The 25,063-nt window shown below is 44.1% G+C and overlaps 1 long non-coding RNA gene across 1 annotated transcript in view; it reads left to right on the top strand.

The window, feature by feature from the left end:
* LOC138747940 (uncharacterized) overlaps nucleotides 1-16,274 on the top strand; it is an 85,245-nt gene extending 68,971 nt beyond the window's left edge. The window contains exon 3 of the long non-coding RNA XR_011347734.1: nucleotides 15,524-16,274. This is a non-coding gene — a long non-coding RNA (uncharacterized lncRNA). The remainder of the gene's footprint in view (nucleotides 1-15,523) is intronic.
* Nucleotides 16,275-25,063: the final 8,789 nt, after the last annotated feature.

The following is a 25,063-nucleotide window of genomic DNA, read 5'->3' as shown; positions in this document are numbered from 1 at the left end:
GGTGTTTGAAGTTAAATGGTTATCGCTCAGGAAGGTTCTTGTTGGTTTCAGAGAGAAATATGTTGCTCGTTGGACACACACGAACTGAATTCCTCCAACCAATTACTTCAGGGTCTTGCTGAAGAAACTTTCCCCCATCACAGGTTTTCCAAATGATAACCTCTTCTTCCAGGTTACAACAGAATTCCTCTTGTTTCCCTTATTTCAGGAGGAACAGTCTAACCAGGATGACAAGGGTTTTCAACAGGCAGAACTCACAACCCATCTTCAAAATGGGGTTTTCAACAAGCCTGACACTTGCCATTTTGCAGCCTCAACTGCATCTGAGCCTGGATGTTATTGCCCATACACAATAGATCAACATTCTTCATTGCTTCTGCCAAGTCAACTGAAGCCTCAATGTCAAGCTTCAGCAAAGCTTTTGTATTATAAATGAGGTGTCTTTTGTGAAGTGTCATTCTGTTTGTTGTGACCTACACTACGCCCCCCACAATCTATCTCTTTTAAAGACATACTTATTCATAACCATGCTAATATTACCCGTAACAATGCCCATTCAAAGCTGACACTTGAGTGCAGTGCCCCAAATCTTGAAGGTGCCCTCCTTCAGGTAAGATATTAAACTGAAGAGCCATGCCCTGGTTCAGGATTTAATAATGTTTAGTTCATCTTATGTTCTTTGTCAAGACTCTGAAAAGAAGTTGACAGGCTGCTCTTCTTAATATTCTTCCCTTGATAGCACAAAGGAAAAACCTTACAACCACCCAATTTAAGTGCAACATTGTCCCATCTTTGTTTGATCATGTGGGAAAATGGAGAAATTACAATTCCTCCTAACCACCCTGCCTTCACCATTTTTCTTATACAATGTAAAATTTATAATTCACTTTTTGCCTCACCTTCTTCATTTTCTGGCTGGAGGACGTCAAAGATACTGAATTCTCAACTTTCTGCTCTATTTACTGTATGTTTATTTAGCTTCCGGTTTGACTGCAGTTTTTTCTTCACCTGTAGTGGAAGCAAACCCAAGAAATTGTTCCATCATCTTATCTGTTTTGTTAATACATATTTTTTTTAAATTAAAGAAAATAATTTGAATAATTCCCACCAATTAACAATACGAAATACTAAGCTACACCTTTTGTTGGCAGACCCAAAGTTTATTTGCATGGTGTTCACAGTAATTTCCCTACCATCACAATTGCTTTGCAGCTGGCGCAATATTCCTGGGTCTCCACTCAGCTCCGAATCACCTGAAAAACAACAACATACATACGGCTGCTCTTCATCAACTACAGCCCAGCCTTCCACAATGTTATTGCCTCAGTGCTGGTCAACAAGCTCCAAGCCCACTGCTCCCACCACACTCCACTCCACCTCCCTGCCACACCTCTGCAACTGGATCCTTGTCTTCCTCGCTGGAAGACCACTGTCAATACGAATTGGAAACAATGTCTCCTGTTCACTGATGGTCAGCACAAGTGCACCTCAAGGATGCATGCTTTGCCCACCGCTCTACTTGCTACACACCCATGACTGTGTGGCTAGGCAAATTTGAAATGCTATCTACAAATTGGCCAATGACAAATTTGTCAGCAGAATCACAAATGGCAATAAGTAAGTATACAGGAGGGAGATAAATCAGCTCGTTGAGTGGTGTCACATCAACAACCTTGCTCAACATTTAGCAAAACCAAGGATATGATTGTAGACTTCATGAGGAAGTCAAGAGAACATGAACCAGTCATCTTCAAGGGGTCAGTAGTGGAGAGGGTCAAGAACTTCAAATTCCAGGATGTCAAAATCTCCGAAAATCTGTCCTGGAGCCTCTACGTTTATTCAATCATGAAGGAGTCTCACCAGTGACTATACTTTGTGAGGTATCTGAGCAGATTCAGTCTGTCACTGAAGACGCTTGAAAACTTCTACAGGTGTACCATGGAGAGGATTCTGGCTGGTTGCATCATTGCCTGGCATGGAGGTTCCAATGCTCAAGACAAGAAAAGAATCCTAGAGAGTTGCAACATCACGGGTACATCTTCACTCCATCATGGACATCTACAAGAGGCGGTATCTTAAGAAAGCAGCCTCTATCCTCAAGGATCCCCACCACCCGTGCCATGCCCTCTTCACTTTGCTTCCATCGGGAAAAAGGTACAGGAGCCTGAAGATGAGCACTCAGTGGCACAAGGACAGCTTCTTTCCCTCTACCATGAGATTACTGAATGAACACTGCTTTACTTAGACTTTTTCTTGCAGTCTTTAAAATTTATTTTCTAAGGTGTTTGTACAGTGATGCTCGCATAAAAGGATGGATTTCTTGACTTGTTCATGACAATAAATTCTGATTCTGTACAAACCAATGAGTGTTTTTAGCTGCTAAAGTTGTGCACACTCTTTGGTCAATTTCTGAAACACAACTCACTCACTGTTTCTCGGTAAAATCTAATACACAAACATGGTTCCTACCTCCTCTGTTACTACAACAGAAAGTTTTGCTGCCACCATTAGAGGGAGTTGTTCACCAATCCCCTTGGCACCCGAGTTAGCACAGGAAACTGGCACGATTTATTCGTGTCAAACAAGGTAAGCAGAGCGATAGCAATACAATCGTTCAAACGCTCACTGTTGACTTGGGTATTTATAGTAAATGCTTCATCTGCTCAGCATATGGCCATCAACAATGTGGCAATGCTGCCAGCACAAGGCCAAAAGACAGAGAAGTGGGAGAAGAACAACGATGACTTTGCAGGAGACAGCAATGAGCTCCATTTTCTCCCAGCATCGAGAGCATGAGCAGACAATCCTTAAAGTTACCACTGGCAGCGTTGAAGCTGGCTTTATTTTTATTACCCAGTTCAGTGCGGATCTTTAACTCTGCTTATCTTCACAGATGCTGCCTGACCCATTAAGCCTTCCCATTATTTGTAATTTTCGATTTTCAGCAAGTGGCGTAGTTTGCTTCTGGATCTGAGACGATGTTATTTCTTTGCTGTCACCTTTGATGAAGCCAGATAGAGGAGGAATGCTTTGTCATTCTCCACAGAGATCTTCTGTCTGCTGCCAATCTCCTTTCAATGCTGCTAATCCTGGTGTTTGTTTCTTCCAATGTACGAACCACACTCCAACGCAAAATCTCGCCGGTTAAAGAGTTGGGTCCATATTTCTCCCATCATTTAAATGACACACTAGCCTATCTCTCAAGGCTTGTCAAAAAAAAAAGATCTAACACTGTACTGTTCAGGTTGAGAGAGGAAGCCCAGGTGTCTCCTTTGGTAGTTCATATGACCAACAAAGTTCTAACTCTGAGACAGGTGCTGAGCTGAAATGTGTTTTCAGCCTCTCGACTCTTTCATCTCCAGGGACGTCCATTGCAATCATTTGTGCCAACAAATTTTCTAGTCTTGCTGAAGTGTTGGAGCTCCACTGATAATATGGCTTCTTCTCCACTACTCACTGCCGCAATCTTTCTTCCACATTGCCGCGCTGACAGTACGATGACTGCAGCTAACATACTCTCTTTGTCACCAGCCCATCTGTATTGGTCATGAGTCCACTTATTTACTCATTCACTCGGGCCCAGGGAATCTAACTTTTTTTTCAATATTTTATTTAAATTAGCTCATATATGATAATAAGAACAGTTAGTATCAAAGCACAATTTTACAGTGTTTACAAATATACTTTGATTGATACATAGTAAAGAAAAGGGAATTAAAAAAAACTATTAAAACTACTAAAAAGAATCCACAAAAACAAATAAAAACCCTAAAAATCAACTAAACCCTCACCCCGTGGTGATATGTAATTACACCACTAGGTCACCAGGGGTCATCCCGGTGACCTTGTATATAAAGCAGTCAAGAGCTACAGTCTAACCTTCCAGGTTCATCTTGCAGAGAGACAAGACCTCTTAGTGTACATATTAGTTTATTAAATTGTAGCTGTCTTATACTCGCACTGCTGGTGTGATTATTGTCAGTACACCCCAACCCTTATGAACCTCAATAACCAGAATCTAAATCTAAAATACATAATGACATAACTATATATTAATTTGGATTGCCTCGGATGACGCTCAAGGATCCCAAAAAGAACATTTTTCCAAAGAGTATTGCACAATTTCAGGGAAAACTTCACTGGTTTGGAGAATTCAAAACAAGGAAAAAAAAACTATGTTTGTAATCTCATTATTCTAACACATGGGCTCCAGACTTTGGAAAAATACAGAATATTTACCCCTTAAATTATACTTAATATTTTTTCTAAAGGAAGACAACTTTGAATCTCTGTTTGCCATCTTCCTAGTGTTAATTTCCAAGTAACAGCAGTACATTTCCTTGCTATTACCAAAACTAACTTAATAAATTTCAATTGAAAATCTGATAAAGATAATTCAGGAGTTGTATTCTCAAAATTTCCCAACAGTAATAATCCAGGATTTAACGGAAAAACACCGGTAATTCGTTGTAAAAACTTACTAGCGGAAATCCAAAAATGTAACTGTTAATGCGATCGTTGGTCTTCAACTGAAATTCCAAGCACAATACAATAACATTTCACTACTTAAAACCACAACAATACCCTTTGTTGTTTTAAAACAGAGAGTAAGACTGAGCAAGGAGATATTCATCTGGAACCAGGGGATTTGGCTTCTTCTCCTCACTCCATCTGCTGGCCAATCACCAGTAAGCCAACACTATGGCAAGCCAAAGTGGACAAACAAACCGAATTGCACAGCTCATGAAACCACAGCCATGTGACACAGTGCTTGGGACAGCAACAAGCTGATGATCCATGAAGCAACCATCTGTGAGAAAAACACCATGGGGTCAAAGATTGGAGAGATTGGTCTAGTTCGTCTTAGACCAGGAAAGTTTTCCTGATGGTAGAGATGCTCAACCTCATGAACAGTTCTGAAGAAATTAAGAAAAAATAGTTCCCAGTCACAGAAGTGATGGTAAATCTTGCCACCCTGAGAAAAAGTTACCCTCTGTACTAATTATGTCAGACATTTCATTATTTTCCTTTCTTTTAAAATGTTAAGTACCCACTATCAGATCTGTTTTTTTTAAACCACAGGGATAGGTCAGGACATTACAATGTATCAGACGTTCACGAAAGAGGTAATTTCTTTCTCCGACACACTTCACTCTTTTGCCAAACACACTCATAAACTGACCAACCCTCCAGTCCCATGGTGTTTTTAACCTTGTCTATGAGCTACGAGGATAACTATCTTAAAGAATAGTGGGATTGTTGTCTCCTTCACAATTCAAGGCAAATTAAGAGAGTTTTTTTTGATGAGGTAGCAGGGAGAAGTACGAATGTATATCATAATCAGAATCAGGATTTATCGTCATGAACAGATTTTGGAATGGTGTGGGAAGATCGAGATTGTAGTTATGGGTGATTTCAACTTCCCTAATATTGACTGGGTCCTCCTGACTGCAAGAGGGATAGAAGGGGATGAATTTGTCAGGTGTGTACAAGAAGGATTCCACTTCGGTGCTCAAGGAGATGTTAAAGATGCCGGTGAAAACATCTGCTAGCTGAGCCGCACAACCCCTGAGCACTCTGCCAGGAATGTTCTCCGGTCCAGCAGCTTTCCTTGGGTTGACTTTGTCTAGTTTTCTCTTAACATCAGCCTCTGTAGGACATAGCACCTGGTTGTTTGGAGGAATGGCGGTCTTCTCTGCTGCCACGTCATTTTTCACCTCAAACTGCGCATAGAAGTTGTTCAGTTCATCTGGGAGGGAGGCACCACCAGCACATGCAGATGGAGTAGTCTTGTGGTTAGTGATATCTTGAATCCCCTTCCACATACGTCATGTTTCCTCACTGTCTAGGAAGTGACTGTGAGTGCATAGCCTCCCTGATGGCCTTAGACAGCTTGGCTCTTGCCACCTCTAGGGCTGCCTTGTTGCCCACTCTGAAGGCTGCATCTCTGTTCCTGAGCAGCACATGCACCTCCGCAGTCATCCAAGGGTTCTGATTAGAGTGAGTCGTGATGAACTTTGGCACAGTGACATCATCAGTGCCTTGATCATGGTGAGGTCGAAATTGAACAGCCCTGTGTGCTGGACAATGTGGAGATTAAGGGAGCGGTAACGTTGGATCTTCTTAAAATATCGATTGTTAAGTCCCCAGGGCTAGACACAATCTACCCCAGGCTGCTGTGGGAAGTGAGATAAGAGATAGCTGGGGTAGTAGCTATAATCTTTGAATCCTCTTTGGCCACAGGGGAGGTGCTGGAGGATTGGAGAATGGCAAATGTAGTCCCTTTATTTAAAAAACGGTAACAGGGAGAGTCCTGGGGATTGTGAGTCTTACGTCAGTGGTGTGCAAACTAATGGAGAGGATTCTTAAGGACAGGATCCATGAGCATTTGGAGAAGAACAGTCTACTCAAGGGTAGTCAGCATGGGTTTATGAAGGGATGGTAATGCCATGTCTAATCGAGTTTTTTGAGGAGATAAAAGAAATTGATGAGGGTAGAGTGGTCATGTGGTCTAAGTGGATTTTTAGCAAGGCATTTGATAAGATCCCCCATGAGAGACTTAGCCAGAAAGTCATGAGGCATGGGATCAGTGGAAAATTAGGTGTATGGATAAAAAAATTAGCTTGTAGGAAGAAAGCAGAGAGAAGTAGTGGAAGGAAAGTATTCTGCCTGGAGGTCAGTGACTAGTGGAGTGGTGCAGGTATCTGTTCTGGGACCCCTGCTCTTTGGGATTTATATAAATGATCTGGATGAAGAGGCAGAAGGATGGGTCAGTAAGTTTGCGGATGACATGAAAGTTGGAGGAGTTGTGGATGGAGCTGAAGGTTGTCGAAGGATACAAGAGGATATAGACAGGATGCAGAGTTGGGCAGAAAAGTAGCAGATGGATTTCAATCCGGATAAGTGTGAGGTGATGCATTTTGGAAGGACAAACCAGAAGGCTGAGTATACGGTTAATGGTCAGTTACTTTGGAGTGTGGATGAACTGAGGGACCTTGGGGTGCAAATCCATACATCGCTCAAGGTCACCACACAAGTTGATAGGATAGTTAAAAAGGCCTGTGGGATGCTGGGATTCATTAATAGGGGGATTGAATTCAAGAGTAGAAAGGCATGTTACAATTCTACAAATCTTTGGTAAGACCACACAACTTCAGTTCTGGTCACCTCATTATAGGAAGGATGTGGAAGCTATGGTGAGGGTGCAGAGGAAATTTACCAGGATGTTGCCTAGATTGGAAAATAAGTCTTATGAGGCAACATTAGGTGAGTTTCTTTGGAGCATAGAAGAATGAGAGGAGACTTGATAGAAATCTACAAGATTACGAGAGGCATAGATAGGGTGAACAGTCAGCACCCGGTTTCTAGGGCAGCATCAGCAAACACCAGAGGACCTATGTACAAAGTTAAGGGAGGAAAGTTTAGGGGAGACTTTAGGGGTACGTTTTTTACACAGAGAGTTGTGGGTGCATGGAATGCCTTGCTGGGGATGGTGGTGGAAGCTGAAACATCGAGGGCATTTAAGAGACTCTTAGACAGACACATGGATGAAAGAAAAATAGAGGGTTACGGGGTGGGGAGGGTTTGGTACTTATTTTTAGGAAGGGATCTGTGGATCAGCACAACTGAGGGCTGAAAGGCCTGTACTGTGCTGTACTGTTCTATTTTCTAAATCATGAGATTCGATGTATTGCAGCAGCGTCACAGAGCAAACGTCCATATTATAACCATCTTACAACATTATTATAAATAAGAAAATTAAAAATAATAGAGCACGAAAAGTAAGGCCGTGTCTTTGGTTCATTGATTATTCAGCAGCGGGGAAGCAGCTGTCCTTGTGCCGCTGAGTGCTCGTCTTTAGGCTCCTGTACCTTTTTCCTCGATGGTAGCCAGAGTGAAGAGGGCATGGGTGATGTGGGTCTTTGAGGATAGAAGCCACTTCTTTTAGACGCTGCCTCATGTAGATGTCCTCGATGGAGTGAAATCTGGTGCCTATGATGTCATAGGCTGAGTTAACAACCTTCGGGAGTTAATTCTTGTCCTCAGATTTTGTGCCTCCACTCCAGACAGTGAAGCAACCAGCCAGAATGTTCTCCACGTTACACCTGTAGAAGTTTTCGAGAGTCTTCTGTGACAGACCGAATCTCTTCAGACACCTTACAAAGTATACCTGCTGGTGAGCCTTCTTCATGATTGCATCAACACTAGGTCAGATCCTCGGGGATGTTGACATCCAGGAATTTGAAGTTCTTGTCCCTCATTTTCCCCTGACTTCCTTCTGAAATCCTTGGTTTTGCTGACACTGAGTGCAAGGTTTTTGTCATTCCACCATTCAATGAGCTGATCTATCCCTCTTTGCCGTTTGTGATTCTGCCAACAACTGTGGTTGCATTGGAATTGTGCATGACCAGAGCAGTGGGCTAAGTACCAACGTTGGGTGTGCCTGTGTTGATAATCAGTGAGGAGGAGATGTTGTTTCGAATTTGTACAGACTGTGGTCTTCTGATGAGAAAGTCAAAGATCCAGTTGCAGATGGGGGTACAGAGGTCTAGAGTTTGTAGCTTCTTGACCAGCACTGAGGGTGTAATGGTGTTGAAGGCTGAGCTGGAGTTGATGAAGAGCAGTCGTATGTATGAATTTCTGTTTTTGAGGTGATCCAGAGCTGAGTGGAGAGCCAGCGATATTGTATCTGCTGTGGATCGATTATGACAATAAGTGAATTACAGTGGGTCCAGATCTATACTTAGGTACGTGTTAATTCTGGCCATGACCAGCCTCTCAAAGCATTTCATCATAGTAGAAGTTAGTGCTACTGGGCGGTAGTCGTTGAGGCAGCTCACACACTCTTCTTGGGCACCAGGATGATTGATGCCCTTTTGAAGCAGGTGGGAACCTCTGACTGCAGCAACAAGAGGTTGAAAATATCAGTGAATGCTCTGGCTAGTTGGTTGGTGCATATTTTCAGTACCCTGCCATGTACACCGTCAAGACCTGACGCCTTGCAAGGGTCTACCCTTTTGAATGGTGTTCTGATGTCACCCTCAGAGACAGTTATCACAGGGCCCCCAGCCTTTTCAAGGATTCACTGTTTGGTTCTTCTTCTCAAAGCGGGCATAGAAGGTCTTCAGCTCATCGGGTAATGAAGCATCACTCTGTCTCTGTGTGTGTCTAGCTTCCTCCGGAATTGCCACATTGCTTCAGAGATAATGCCCAGCAGGTCGGACCTGGACCTCTTGTAAAGACCTGATCCCTGGGCTTAAGTCCCCTTGTTCTCGCCCTCAGCAGGTTGTGAAATCTTTGATTCCTCCAGGGCTTCTGGTTGGGGAACACCCAGTATGTGCGCGTGGGCACACACTCGTCCACACAGATCTTGATGGAGTCGTGACACCTGTTGCATATTCATTCACGTCTATGGATGAGTTCTTGAATATGTTCCATTCCACCGATTCAAAGCAGTCCAGCAGACGCTCCTCCGCCTCCCTCGACCACACCTTCACCATCTTCACTACTGTTGCTGTGGTCCTCAGTTTCTGCTTGTTCACCAGGAGTAGAAGTACAGCCAGGTGATCAGACTTCTGCTGAAGTGTGGTCGTGGTGTGGCTTCATGATGGTGTAGCAGTGGCCGAATGTGCTGGCTCCCCTGATCTCGCAAGTGATGTACTGGCGGTAGTTTGTCAGAGGTTTCTTCAGGTTGGCCTGACCGAAGTCCCCTACAATGATCGGGAAGGCATCAGGATGTGCCGTCTCATTAATGGAATTTAATGAAGTATTACTAAATAAGCATGTCATCCAGATTGAAAGACGTGGACTCAAATGATTCTGTGAGCATGAACAGAATCTTGACTGAGCAACAAGAACTAGAGAGTGGAAGAAAAAGGTTGCTTTTTGGGCAGGAGGAAACTGTACAGTGGAGTTCCCATGGGACCAGCACCATTGATTTTTTTTTTGGCAATATATTAACGATTTGGGTTTGAGTAGACAAGGTATATTTTAAAGATTTTCAAATGACAAAAACTAGGAGATATTGTGAACATAAGGAGGGCAGGAAACTGGAAAGACATAGGCAAGCTGGTGTAATGGGAAGAAAGGTTACAGATGAAGTTTAATGCTGAGATAAATGAGGAAGAATGAGGTACTTATGAAAGTAGGTTAGCAGAGAATATCAAATGATACAAAAAGCTTTATATAGTGGAAAAGAGAGGTGAGATTAGAAAATGACCCTGGAGAAATAATAATGGAAGACAAGGAGGTGGCAGAGGAACTAAATGAGTATTTTGAATTGGTTTTCTCTGTGGAAGACATCAGCAGTGTGCCAGTTGCTGAAGGGTATCAGGGGAGGGAAGAGAAGGTGCTCAGAAAGTTGAATGGTCTAAGGGTGGATAAGTCTCCAGGACCAGATGGATCGCACCCTCGGGTTCTGAAAGAAATAGTGGAAGAGATCATGGAAGCTGTGATAATGATCTTTCAGGCATCATTCAATTCTGGTATGATCCTGGAGGAACAGAAAACGGCAGAAGTGACATCTGTCACCCCACTGTTCAAGAAGGGAGGGAGGCAGCAGAAAGGAAATCATAGACCAGTTAGCCTGACATCAGTGGTTGGGAAGATGTCGGAGTTGATTGTCAAGGATGAGGTTATGGAGTATTTGGAGGCAGATGACAAGATAGGCCAAAACCAGCATGGTTTCCTTAAGGGGAAATTTTGCTTGACAAACCTATTCGAATCCTTTGAACAAGGTACAGAGCAGGTTAGATAAAGGCAATGCAGTGAATGTTGTAAATTTGGATTTTCAGATGGTGCTAAGAGAAGAGCCCAGGGTAGAACAGGAAATATACTAGAGGGGGTAAAGCTTTGGTAGGAAGCAAACAGTCATAGATGAAGTTCTTCTGCTAACCTACTTTCATAAGTACCTCATTCTTCCTCATTTATCTCAGCATTAAACTTCATCTATAACTTCAAAGAGACAATACAGGGGTCATATTCTGGTTGGCTGCCATTGTTTCACAGGGGTTGGTGTTGGGACCGCATTTTTAAAAAAACGTTGCACATTAATGATTTAAATTATGGAATGAAGGGCTTTGTGGCCAAGTTTGCAGATGATATGAAGATAGGTGGAGGAGAGGAAATGGGAAGGCTGTAGAAGGACAGATAAGTAGAAAAGGCAGAAAAATGACCAATTAAATCCAATGTCAGAGATCGTATGGTCGAGCCCTTAGATGGGGGAAAAAATATATGGGCTGATTATTTTCTAAATGGTGATAAAATTGAAAATAACCCAGATTAAAAGGGGCCTGGGAGTTCATGTGCAGGATAGCCTAAACTTACATGTTTAGTGGGTGGTGAAGAAGCTAAATGCATTGCCGGCATTCATTTCAAGAGATAAAAGAGGGAAGTGATGTTGAGGCTGTAGGAGGCACTGGTGAGAGCCCACTTGAAGTATTGTGTGCAGTTTTGTGCTCCGAAGAAAGGGAACTGGAGCACCCTGAGGAAACCCACGCAGACAGGGGGAGGACATCCAGACTCCTTACAGACAGTGCCGGATTCGTACCCGAGTTGCTGGTACTGGAATAGCAGCTCACGAATGGCTATGCTCACCGTGCCACCCAGACCTTTCTTACATCCACGCGCCTATCTTAGATCCTTTTGACTATCCCTGTTGTATCAGATCCCACGACCTACCATGACAATGTATTCCAGCCTCTGCTAACTCTTCTCACCACTTTATTTAATGTGGCTGATCCTGTTGAGTTTCTGGTCAAGGGGGACCCTCAGGTTATGGATGGGGATCAATCCTTTTGCCTTTGCATGTGGAAGATGACCTGCGACTGGCAGTTTTGCGGCATGAATTTGGCACTTAGCAGCCCATGCCGGAAAGTTGCCTGAGTCTTGTTGCAGGAGGAGCTGCCAGTGGAAGCGGACATTGCACAGTGATCAGCAATGTCTCCAGGTGAGAGATTCCTGCTCAGATTCCCATTAAATCTCTTACCCGTTATCTTGAACTTAGTTCATCTGACTTAAACACCTCTGCTAGAGCCTCTTGCCATCTACCTCATCCATAGCCCTCATAACTTAGTACACCACTTCTGGACGCTCCCTCATCCTCCTTCACTCCATTGAAAACAAGCGCAGCCTTTCCAGTCTCTCTCCACAACTGAACCATCTATCCCAGGCCACACCCTGATGAATCTGTTCTGTATCCTTTCCAGTGCAGTCACTTCCTCCCTTCTGAGAAACAAGCGCAGCCTCTCCAGTCTCTCCTCACAACTGAACCATCTATCCCAGGCCACACCCTGGTGAATCTGCTCTGTATCCTTTCCAGTGCAGTCACTTCCTCCCTTCTGAGAAACAAGCGCAGCCTCTCCAGTCTCTCCCCACAACTGAACCATCTATCCCAGGCCACACTCTGGTGAATCTGCTCTGTATCCTTTCCAGTGCAGTCACTTCCTCCCTTCTGAGAAACAAGCGCAGCCTCTCCAGTCTCTCCTCACAACTGAACCATCTATCCCAGGCCACACCCTGGAGAATCTGCTCTGTACCCTCTCCAGTGCAGTCACTTCCTCCCTTCCGAGTAGTGACCAGAACTGAGCACAGTACTCCAGCTGTACCATGACCTCCATGCCCTCTGTCTTTAATGCCTTGGTATATGAAGGATAACATTACATAAGCCTTCTTCACTACCTTGTTCATCTATGGTACCCCCTTTACTACAGATCTATGCACGTCCACCCCAGATTCACGAATACTCCCTCGGGTCCCACCTTTCATTGTATATATCTTAGACCTCCCAAAGTGCATCATCTGCAGAATTTAAAAGTGTGTTCTCTGTATCTTATTAATATATGACTGATGTTTTACGCTGATTACTTAAGTGCATTTGCTGAAGTGGTTTATTCTCTATAAAATAAAAACCTTTATTGGTTAAGAGAGCAAGCTGACAGGCAATACCTTTCTAAGTTTCAACACTCATGGATCCAAAAAACTCTTGTCAGACGTACTGAGGGAGATCATGCACTTAGTAAAAAATGATTTTTATTTCGCAGTGTCTTTCATGGCCTCCTGAATAGTTTTATGTTTGTTTCAAAGGGCAGTCTCCGTTACGAGGGCAATCAGTCTGAGTGCAACATGGCCCCCATGAAATGTCACGATCATCAGGGCCTATTTAGAAGTAATTTTGGTTGGAGAATGAACACGGGCTAGAATGGCAAGGACACATCTACAAATATAAAAGTGCTACTGCATTTCAGCAATTTAGAATGAAGATCTTGAGGTGAAGTTAAAGACAGTCATTGTGAAGTTGGGGAGTTGTGAGGCCGGAGCCTGATGATTGTTTGTGGAGAGGCAGTGTGCCACAGTGTGGCCTGATGTTCAGCAGTAGGGTTGTGGTCCATGCCACGAGCTGGCAAATGTGGTGAATGTCTCCCCTCTGGCGAGCCTTGCTGTACTAACATTGGCTGTGCATTATTTCTACTGTTAAGGACACTCCCCTTCTGCTAATAAAAGCCATGATTATTGTTTGACCACATCGTCTTTGTCTACTTCATCAACTGGCACTTCAATTTTATTAGCAGAAACTCATGGTACAAAAATGAAAGACAATAGGTGCATACACAGTTATGCCCAAGGGGAGTGTCCTTAACAGTAGAAATAATGCACAGCCAATGTTAGTACAGCAAGGCTCACCAGAGGGGAGACAGGCAGCTTGGCAGACATTCACCACAGTCTCCCCCCGGCAGAAGAAGGGTTAAAATCAAAAGGCCAGCTGCTAGGAAAGACTGAAGCAAGCGATACATAGATACCAGATTTGACATTGAGAATACTCTAACAGCCAAAATACGCCAGGGTCTAGCAAACACAATACAAAGTGTACTCCACTATCGACCTCAAAGCAGCTTATTACCAAATCCCATTAAGAAAAAGGAATGGCCCTATATGGCTTTTGAGGCTGATGGGGGGTTATACCAGATTAAAAGGGTACTTTTTGGGGTCATTAATGGTGTGTCCGTGTTTCAGAGGGAAATGGATAAGATTGTCAGGAGATATGAGTTACAGGGTACGTTTCCCTTTCTGGATAATGTCACTCTCTGTGGGAAAACACAGGCTGAGCACGACAACAACTTAAAGAAATATTTAGCAACAGCTAAAGAAGTCAACCTTACATTTAACAAGGGCAAATGTGTGTTCAACGCGACAGAGCTACCCATTCTGGGCTACATTGTCCACAAGGGCGAAATCCGCCCCGACCCGGAAAGAATGGACCCCCCTTAAGAAGTTACCACCCCCCAGACTCAGCAAAAGCCCTTAAAGGGTGTATGGGATTCTTTTCCTACTACTGAAAATGGGTTCGGGACTACGCCACGAAAGCACGCCCTCTGTTTGACACTAAATATTTTCCTCTCTCTTCAATGGCCTTGAAGGCTTTCGAGAGAATTAAAGCTGATATTGCCAAAGCTGCACTCTCGTCCATTGATGAGGATGTCCCATTCCAAGTGGAAACTGATGCCTCAGATTGTGCCTTGGCAGGAACCCTTAATGAAAAGGTCAGACCTGTGGCATTTTTCTCCCGCACATTATGCGGACCTGAACTTAAACATCCTGCCATTGAAAAAGAAGCCCAGGTTATTATTGAAGCTGTTCGCTACTGGAGTCACTTTCTAGCCATCAGAAAATTTACTCTCGTCACTGATCAGAAATCTGTATCCTACATGTTCAGTACTAAACACAAAAGTAAAATCAAGAATGATAAGATGGCACGCTGGCGAATAGAACTCTCAACTTATAATTATGAGATCCAGTACAGACCAGGTAAGTTAAATGATCCCTCTGGCACATTGACACGATCTGCTGCTGGTGCTCAGCTGGAGAGGCTAAAAGAGATCCATAGCAGACTGTGCCACCCAGGAGTCACGAGGTTCTTACACTACATTAGGGCTAACAACTTTCCTGACTCTCTGGAAGAAGTCAGGAAACTGACTAAAAGCTGTCCTGTTTGCGCAGAATGCGAACAGCAATACTTCAAAGCTCCAGAGGCCACTCTCATCAAGGCTACCCGAGCTTTTGAGAGGATTAGCTTAGATTTTAAAGGACCGTTACCTTCCAACAACAAAAATGTATATTTCCTTACTGTAATTGACGAATATTCCAGGTTTCCCTTTGTGATACCCTGTCCTGACGTCTCGTCAGCGTCTGTCATTAAATCACTTGACAGAATTTTCAGCATTTTTGGTTTTCCCAATTACATTCATACCGATAGGGGCTCAGCATTCATGAGCGCTGAACTGCGGCGAGCCCTGCTACGGAAGGGGATTGCCACCAGCCGTACCACGAGCTACAACCCGCAAGGCAATGGGCAGGTCGAAAGGGCTAATGCTACAGTCTGGAAGACTGTTAATCTTGCTTTAAAAACACATGGTTACCGTGTTATCCGGTGGGAGGAGGTGCTGCCTGAGGCGTTAAATTCTATTCAGTCATTATTGTGTACTGCAACAAATCAAACTCCTCATGAATGTATGTTTGCCTTTCCTAGGAAATCAAGAACTGTGATGGACTGTTTATCTGAACCTGGAACCGTGCTGCTGAAGAGACACGCTCGGACGCGTAAAACAGCCCCCCCAGTCCAATCAGTTCAGTTACTGCATACTAACCCCAACTATGATCATGTTAAATTCCCAGTCGGGAGTACTGACACTGTACCCCTAAGAGATCTGGCCTCGCCTGGTTTTCCCCTTCCTCACACCCCTACTCATAGTGAACCTGAGAGATTGGGCTCACCCCCCCCAGCCTATGACCCTTAGTAAACTTTCAGATGGCTCCACTGCCTCACGCTGGCGATTCTGGAGTGGGTCCAGAAGTCAGTCCTTCCCACACTACAGACCCAGGAACTGTACCAGTTCCCAAGGTTGCAAAGGAGCCACCTGTTTTGAGAAAAAACACCAGAATTTGTAAACAACCTGATAGGGTGACATATTCATAAAACATCTCATTATATTTCGATTGCTTGCTAGATACTGACGTAGTTTGGCTGTTAGAGTATTCTCAATGCCAAACATGTATCGCTTGCTTCAGTCTTTCCTAGCAGCTGGCCTTTTGATTTTAACCCTTCTTCTGCCGGGGGTAGACTGTAGTGAATGTCTGCCAAGCTGCCTGTCTCCTCTCTGGCGAGCCTTGCTGTACTAACATTGGCTGTGCATTATCTCTACTGTTAAGGACACTCCCCTTGGATATAACTGTATTTGCATCTATTGTCTTTCATTATTGTCCCATGAGTTTCTGCTAATAAAAGCCATGATTATTGTTTGACCACATCGTCTTTGTCTATTTCATTAACTGGCACTTCAGCAGATAACCCACGTTTCAACTTTTCCAAGGGAGATGGGTCGATGTATCTACAAATTGATAGCCAATCCATTCGCGTTGGACTTCGGTGAAAACTGTGGTGCAAGCTCAGAGGTTTGGAGGAGGGAGACATGGGTGAGTGGTGTCGTGAATGGAAAAGGTTAAAGGCATAATATGCAATGAAAAGACCTGCAAAGGATAAGGATACAAAGGATCCATACACTCTCAGTTATCTGCACACATTACACCTTTACCCCCTTTTGTCTGTGCTCGAATGAGTTCTGAGCTCAACATCTTCTTCCATTGCCTTCACCTCTATACTAGGAGTCTTCCCTCTGAATAGTGGGAGAGTGGTCCAGGAAGTCTGAAGATAGAGTACAGGGTCCATTACTCAGACTCCTAGAATGGAGGTATCGAGTAGTGAGGAACCCACAGAGGCTGCTGTCAGGGAGACTCACACTGGACTCCGGACTGTGGGAGACCAGCTCGAAACTGGCTGAAGGGGTACCAGCTATCGGAACCGAGGGAGTGCTGAGGGCGCTGAAGGATTCGTGACCATGTCGGAGGTTCAGATCTGGAGCTTGGGTCGCTGATGGTTTGGATTGTACTCTGGTGGCTGCGGAGGCTGCGGAAGTGCTGGGGGTGAATCTGCGGACACTCGGTGACTCTGGGGGGAGCTCTCTTTTGCTTCTCTCTCTCTGACAGTAAGAGGCGCTTCAGGCAATTCCTGTCGACGGCGAATCTGTCTGTCTAACGGTAGGCAAAAATGATTTCATGTAAATCTGACACTGTTTTATTGCAATGATCATAAATTGAATCTTGAATCTTGGAGAGTGTGTGGACGAGGTAAGTATGATGATGGGAAGGGTTAATGGAAGCATGACAAGAGGTCAGGATGGAAGGAGAGGTGGAACAGAGGCAAGTGAAGGAGAAGACCTACCCCGAGTTGTATCTAATTTTTTTTTGATGATTGCCGTCCTTCACAAATTAAATGTATATAAATATATTTTTAATGAAGAAGTGGGTGAAATGACAGCTTGGAGGGAGAAGGAAAGGAGACAGAAGGTGGGCTCCAAATTTAAATTTAAACATACAACACAGTCACAGGCCATTTCAGCCCATGAGCCCGTGTGGCCCAATTACATCAATTAACCTATAACTCCCGGTACATTTTGAACAGTGGGAGGAAACCAGAGCCCCTGGGTAACACCCAGGCAGATATAGGGAGAATGTACAAACTCCTCACAGACAGTGCGGGATTTGAATCCTTGTCCTGATTACTGGTGCTGTTACAGCATTTTACTAACCGCTAGGCTAACCGTGTGGTTCTATTGAAGTAAGGGCTCAAAAGACTGCAAGTTACTAGCATTTTCCAGATTTCCACTCTCCACTTTTGTTTTTGCACTTTTGTCCTGTTTTTATATTGTGCCACTTTGTCCCGTATTTCAAAGGAGTGCCAGGGTCTTAACTGAATGGGGGTGCCCCTGACTGTGCAAGACTCCATCAGTGTTTCCCAGGAGTACCAGCCAGGATTGACCCTTTGGACTCAGAAGTGGAAGCACTGTTAACTCCTCAGGGGAAATATCCCACGCTGATGTTCTGGGCCATTCCTGCAATGGCCTCTGTCAGTGAAACTGGCCCATCTTTGCGTGCGTGGCTCTTTCAAAACACCATAAACACTTCTGGGATTTTGGCATCAAGGGCAGCAGGAGAGATTCAGGTGAAGACAGCATTTGTGGACGATGTTCAGATTACACTGGGTCGGTGTCAAAGCAATCATTTATAACCTCCATGGTGACCTCCTTCAGAATCATTTCGTGTCAGGGAGCCAATTGCTACTCTCTGGCAAAAGGATCATTGAGTAATTGCAGTTTGGTTATACTATAGCTGAAGACAGAAACAGGAACATTTGGCCAAGCACAAAGATGAAACATCAAGCAAATTTAAAATATTACTGTTTCAATTCCTGAAGAGTCTAATGCTCAGCTTTTTAAGATCCCGAGTTTATTGTAATTGGCATCAGGCTCTTCTCCATCATAAAGAGAGAAGCTTTTTACACAGATATAAAAGCATCAGGAAATAAACGAGAAGCTTTAAAAACATCTTTTGAAGTATTTTAGCAATGAGTGCCTCTTTAGTGGTAAAAGGAATCTTCATAAATAATTAGGGTTTTCTTTTTTATTGTTGGTCTAAAATCAACAAAATCTGCAATACTATCTAAAAATCTGTCCCATCTATCGACTGAGTTTCATTTTATTTTTCCCAGAGGCTATTTTGTGGTTAAGGCACTTCAGACAGTTACCTAACAGCGGATCCAGTCACTCGGTAACCGATCCGTGAATGCAAGTATATTTCGACACAAAGCACTTTAATTTACCATCAGCAGAAAGTTAAAAGATCCCATTAAGTGTAAGGGTGAAATTGTTCAAATTTATTGCCTGACTGAGTGAGAATGAGGGGCTTGATTAATGCCATCAAATGCAATGTTCCACACGCTGGTAAGACAGGTAGGGGATGCAGACAAAATGTGAGCTGCATTTTTTTAGGAACATTGAAGTTTGTTGACCATTTCTTAAAAATAAAGGAGGCTGTTTTATCACAGTTTCTGTGCACTCTGGCAGGAGAAGGCTTGTTCAATGACAGCCCATTAAACCATAAGATGAAGGGGGCGGAGGGAACTTCAACATTCATGTGGGCGCTGAGCATGAAAGTTAGTTGATATAATCATATCAGATTTCAGATTCAGATTTCAAATTTATTGTCAGAGTGCATACATAAAAAAGCCTTTCTTAATCTTCTTTGGACGATATTGTTTTTCAACAATGGCGCAGAGCGGGTATTCAACGTTTTAAAGATCTTTTCATTAATGACTGCTTTGCATCATTTAATCAGCTTTTACTTGCTTAGTTCTCATTTCTTTCCAGATATTTGCAAGTCTGGCATTTTCTTCAATCTCAAATTTCTGATTTCCCTAAAGCAGTGGTTCTTTCCACTCACATCCCACTTTAAGTAATCCCTATGCCATCGGGGCTCTGTGATTAGTAAGGGATTGCTTAAGGCGGCGTGTGGGTGGGAAGGAAAGGTTGAGAATCCGTGCTCTAGACCCAATTGTTACTGAAATATTTTGCTGGAGAAAAATTGTCCTTGGCCCATTGTGGTGTGCTATTGAACAGAAGCAAACACATAAAACATAAAGTCTGTTCAACAGGCTTTATTCGACATAAACTTCCACAGAGCTGGCTGTGAGGAGACCTGCTGCAAGCTCTGATAGTGTCTTCAAAGGGCTGGCTCTGGCTTATATCCCAGAGGGTGATTGACAGCCAACCAGTTGGGGGTTGGTCCATTCAAGTCAGCTGATTGACAGCCGGCCAGGTGTTGTCTTGTCCCTGTGCTCTTCTGCAGGTACAGATGTTGCCCCTTGCAGTAGGCCAGTGGTGTACCTCCACACCCATTTCCTTTGGAGTTTTGAATCTGTGCACATAATGAGTCAATGAGGGACAATTAAAACAGTGGGTTTTCAAACTTTTTCTTTCCACCCACATCCCACCTTAAGCAATCCCTTATTAATCACAGAACAGCGATGGCATAGGGAACACTTGAAGTGGTACGTGAGTGCAAAGAAAAAGATTGAGAACTACTGCCCTAAAGCGTCCGAAGTAAATTTTGTTGAGGAGTATTTTAGTCTTCAGCCCTTCTGAAAAGTTTTGATATCTTTCCTTTACGATAAGCTATTACATTGGTGTGGGTCTTTGATGATTGCTGTTGCCCTCTGATGGCAGTGTTCCCTGTAGATGTACTCAATAGTGGGGAGGGTTTTGCCTGTGATGTCCTGGGGTTGGAGGGCTTTAGACTCAGGGTTATTGGTGTTCCACTTTCCACCACACTTCTGTAGGAAGCTGCCAGGTTTTCTGATGTCATACCAAACGTCCGCAAACTCCCGAGGAAGTAGAGATGCTCTCTTCATGATGCCATTGGTGTGTTGGGTCCAGGAAAGATCCTCCGAGATAGTGACTCCCAAGAACTTAAATTTGCTCTTCCTCTCCACCTCTGATCCCCCAATGATCACTGGATTGTAGACCTCTGGCTTTCCCTTCCTGAAGTCAACAATCAGCTCCTTAGTTTTAGTGACATTGAGTGCAAGATTGTTGTTGGTGCACCATTCAGCCAAGTTTTTGATCTCCATCCTGTATCCTGACTCCTCCCCTTCCTTTATACAATCTACTACCGTCAATATCATTGGGAAATTTGTCGATGGTGCTATTGTTGTACTGAGCCACACAGTTGTAGGTGTAAAGTGAACACAGCTTTCTTGACCACCTGCTCTACATGAGAGCATTGGTTTAGGGTGAGAGGAGGAGGTTTACAGTGTCAGCTGCGAAGACCAGATGTCCCACCCTCACAGTGCCATGATTGTAGCTGGCAACTTCAATCACCCCCAACCTGAAAACAATCTTACCACAGTTTCAACTGCTTCTCAATTTCGGCACTAAAGGAGAGAACACCCTAGATCAGATGTACACCAATGTCTCTGGTGCGTACAAGGCTACCTTCGCTTTCACCTTAGTTACTTGCGTCACATATCCATCCTGCTAACCCCAGCATACAGGTGCTGGCAAAATGAACTAAGCCAGTCTGTAGGGAGATCGGTACATGGACCGTTGTGGTGGGGGGGGGGGGGGTGGTGGGGTCACAGCAGCGCTACAGGACTGCTTTGAGACTACAGTCTGCAGTCTTTTCAGGGAGGCAGGCACCTACAACAGTCATGTAAAGATAGAGGAGTACACAAACTCAATGACTGGCTACATCAGCAAGTGAATTGTGGATGTCACCGAGATCAAATGCTTCACAAGCAGGGTGAACCAGGAACCATGGTTGGATGCAGAGGGGTGGGTACTTCTCAGAGCTCCTGATGCTGCCTTCAGAATAATAGACAAGATGGCCCTAAGATCAACCAAAGCTGAACTCTCCCATGCAATCTGGAAGGCACAGAGGATCCACAGACAGGTGTGCAACAAGAGCAGCATAAGGTGCATGTGGCCAGGGATCAAGACAGTAATAGATCATTGGACAACCTTGTGAGTTAAGACAATGACGCTTCTCTTCTGGACAGACCGAATATCTTCCATGCCCGGTTTGATGAGAAGAACAGGATGACGCCGAAGAAAGCTCCATGTCCCCTCAATAGCTGCAGCTGAGGTGAGGAGAACCCTATCCAATGCCCACACAAGGTGTCGGGACAAGACAACGTACCTGGTCAAGCACTGAGAGACTGCACAGACCAACTGCCGGAGGTCTTTAAGGGCACGTCAACAGCTCAATGCAGCAGTCCATTGTCTCAGAGGGTTTCAAGACTGCCACCATAATTCCAGTACCAAAGACAGTGAATGTAACAGGACTAAATGATTATTGCTCTGTGGCAGTGGCCCCCACCATTTTGAAATGCTTTTAATGCCAGATGATGGAACACATCAATATACACCTCCTAGAGACACTGGACCCATTTCAATTCATCCATAGAAGAAACCGTTCCACTGATGATACTGTAGGCTTGTCCCTCCACTCCATCCTGAACAGCCTGGGGAACAACGCCTCACACACTAAGTTTCTAAGTTGGTTAATAGCTCTTCGTTATGTGCTCGATATTGTCTATTACAATTCAAAGGGTACATAAAGCACATCTGTCTTAGGCTAAATTGTCTTGCCTTTTGACTCCCTGGTGTAACAGGTGTAAGAGCAGAGAAGCATCATTAATTCATATGTTCTGGACTTGTCTTAGTCTAGAAAAATACTGGAGACAGATTTTCCATACTTTATCAAAAAATTTTAGTATAGATTTAACAGCGAACCCTTTGGTGGCCTTCTTCTGCAGGGGATGCTTCTACTTTATCTCTGGCTCAGAGTTGTTCTATTTTTTTGTCTCTCTTTTGTGAGGCGCACGATTCTCCTTAAATAGAAGGAAGCTGCCCCGCCTACTCACGATTGGTGGTTGGGTGACATTGTGTCCTGTTTGAACTTGGAAAAAGATTCGTTATTCAATTACGTCTCATTCAGATATAAGATTCCAGAAGTTATGGGGGTCATTTATGACTCACTATCTTATTTTATAATTTTATTCCAATGTAATTAAATTGTTTGACAAGTATCTTTTCCATATTCTTTACATTAATTTTCTTTTAACCTTCGTTTTTCTTTCAATGTCAGTCATATATAACACCCGGCAAAGCGGTTAGCTAAAGGGTTTTGAGATTTCTTTCCTTTACTATTTTAATCTTTTCTTTCTTTTTTTTCACATTATTAGAGGTTTGTTTTCTAAAAAATAGTATATACTGTTTAGAATATAAATTACGGATGTGATTTACAATTTATGCATATTAGATATATGGAGAATCTTATTTAGTTTGTATAAACTGTTCATATCATCTTATTGAAATGTACCTTTTTTGTTTGTACAAGTTCTTTATAAAAATCAATAAAAAATTTTTAAAAGTTCCTCAGAGTCCACCTACCCTGAACACATATCTCTTCCCTTATCAGGAAGGCTCAACATTGACTCCACTTTCTGAGGAGATTGAAACAGGCTGGGCTATTGGCCACCATTATATCAACCTTCTACAGGAGCTCTACTGAGAGCGTCCTGGACAGCTGCATCACGGTGTTGTACGGTTGCTGCAGGAAAATGGAACGGAGGTCAATCCACAGGATCTTTCTTTTTTCTTTTGGCTTGGCTTCGCGGACGAAGATTTATGGAGGGGGTAAAAAGTCCACGTCAGCTGCAGGCTCGTTTGTGGCTGACCAGTCCGATGCGGGACAGGCAGACACGATTGCAGCGGTTGCAAGGGAAAATTGGTTGGTTGGGGTTGGGTGTTGGGTTTTTCCTCCTTTGCCTTTTGTCAGTGAGGTGGGCTCTGCGGTCTTCTTCAAAGGAGGCTGCTGCCCGCCAAACTGTGAGGCGCCAAGATGCACGGTTTGAGGCGTTATCAGCCCACTGGCGGTGGTCAATGTGGCAGGCACCAAGAGATTTCTTTAGGCAGTCCTTGTACCTTTTCTTTGGTGCACCTCTGTCACGGTGGCCAGTGGAGAGCTCGCCATATAATACGATCTTGGGAAGGCGATGGTCCTCCATTCTGGAGATGTGACCCATCCAGCGCAGCTGGATCTTCAGCAGCGTGGACTCGATGCTGTCGACCTCTGCCATCTCGAGTACCTCGACGTTAGGGGTGTGAGCGCTCCAATGGATGTTGAGGATGGAGCGGAGACAACGCTGGTGGAAGCGTTCTAGGAGCCGTAGGTGGAGGGTGGCAGAGAGGTAAAACACAGGATTCTGTCGACACCGCAGTGAAGTGAAAAAACACACAAATGCTGGAGAAACTCAGCAGGTCAAACAGTGCCTTTATGTAGCAAAGGTGAAGAGACACCAACAACGTTTCAGGCTTGATCCCTTCATCAAGGTGTCTTTATGTAGCAAAGGTGAAGATACTTCACCAATGTTTCGGGCTTGAGCCAGAGAGGATCACTGGAGTCTCCCTCTCCCCCCCCCAATCGACGTGATCCAGCGGGATCGTTGTCCGAAGAGGGTGCGCAAGATCATTGAGGACCCCTTCCACCCTGCGCATAGCATCTTTCAGCCACTCCTTTCAGAAAAGAGTTACAGGAGTTTCCGACCTAGCACCACCAGACTGAGAAACAACTTCTTCCCACGGGTAGTGACGATGTTGATCTACCGAAGGAACTGCTCACATTAACTATCCGAGACTCCCATATTCATGAAACCATATTTTATTTGTATATATGAAGACATGTCCTGCTTGTGTACTGTTTGTCTGTATGTGTCTGGTTGTGAGCTTGCCTGGTTTGCATTGAGGACCGGAGAAGGCTGTTTCGTCGGATTGCACTTATGCAATCGGATGACATTAAACTTGAAATAGTTTTGTGATCTGATTTTTTTTTTTACCCTGAATGTGGTTCACTGCTGGAATTCATTGCAGGGAAGGTGGTAGAAGTAGAAACAGTAGCAATATGTAAGAGTTACATGAAAAGCAGGGAACTGAGGGATTGGACACCGTGCAAGCACATGGGATAGGTTTGACTGGTGTTGCACTTGGCAAACATAATGGAACCAATGCTAGTTCTGTGCTGTTCTGTTCTATGTTCTGTGTTCTAATGTAAATGTGATGCCCCACATTACATACTGTATCCCTTCCTGAAGGTGATGTCAGATCAAATATCAGATATTATTTATTGTCATATAATAAAACAGATGGAATATTATGCAAAATGCCTTTAGTCTGCCAAGAGGTTTGCCACTAGCATTGCCCATTGCCCCTTACAGTCAGAGGAAGAAGTAAAAGGAAGTTCCCTCAGGATCACTGATTGCTCATGGATCCACCTCCAGCGCTCCTGCAACTCCAGTTCAGTTCAAAACATCAGCATCCCAAGCCCAGATCCAAACCACCAACATGATGAGGAAGCCTTCAATGCCCAGGGTTATTTCGGGAGCCCCTCTTGCCCTCAGCACCCTCTCGGATCCCTGGTTCACATGAGCCAGTCCCCAGCAGCCCTGCAGCCAAGTGAGAGTCCTTTGACGTCATGCCGGCAGCCTGTGTGGGTTCCCCGCCCGCCAGTCAGCAACAGCTCGCCGTCTGTGGGTGTCCTTCAACCGCAGAGCCCTTTGCTGCTCTGCTGCCGTGGTCACCGTCCTTAGGGTAATCTCTTCTGCTTCTCATTCTCAGTG

Source organism: Narcine bancroftii, chromosome 13 (assembly GCF_036971445.1).
Source record: "Narcine bancroftii isolate sNarBan1 chromosome 13, sNarBan1.hap1, whole genome shotgun sequence".
NCBI lineage: Eukaryota > Metazoa > Chordata > Chondrichthyes > Torpediniformes > Narcinidae > Narcine > Narcine bancroftii.
The sequence above is the reverse complement of the archived record's forward strand: the minus strand, read 5'-3'. Positions and strand labels throughout refer to the sequence as shown.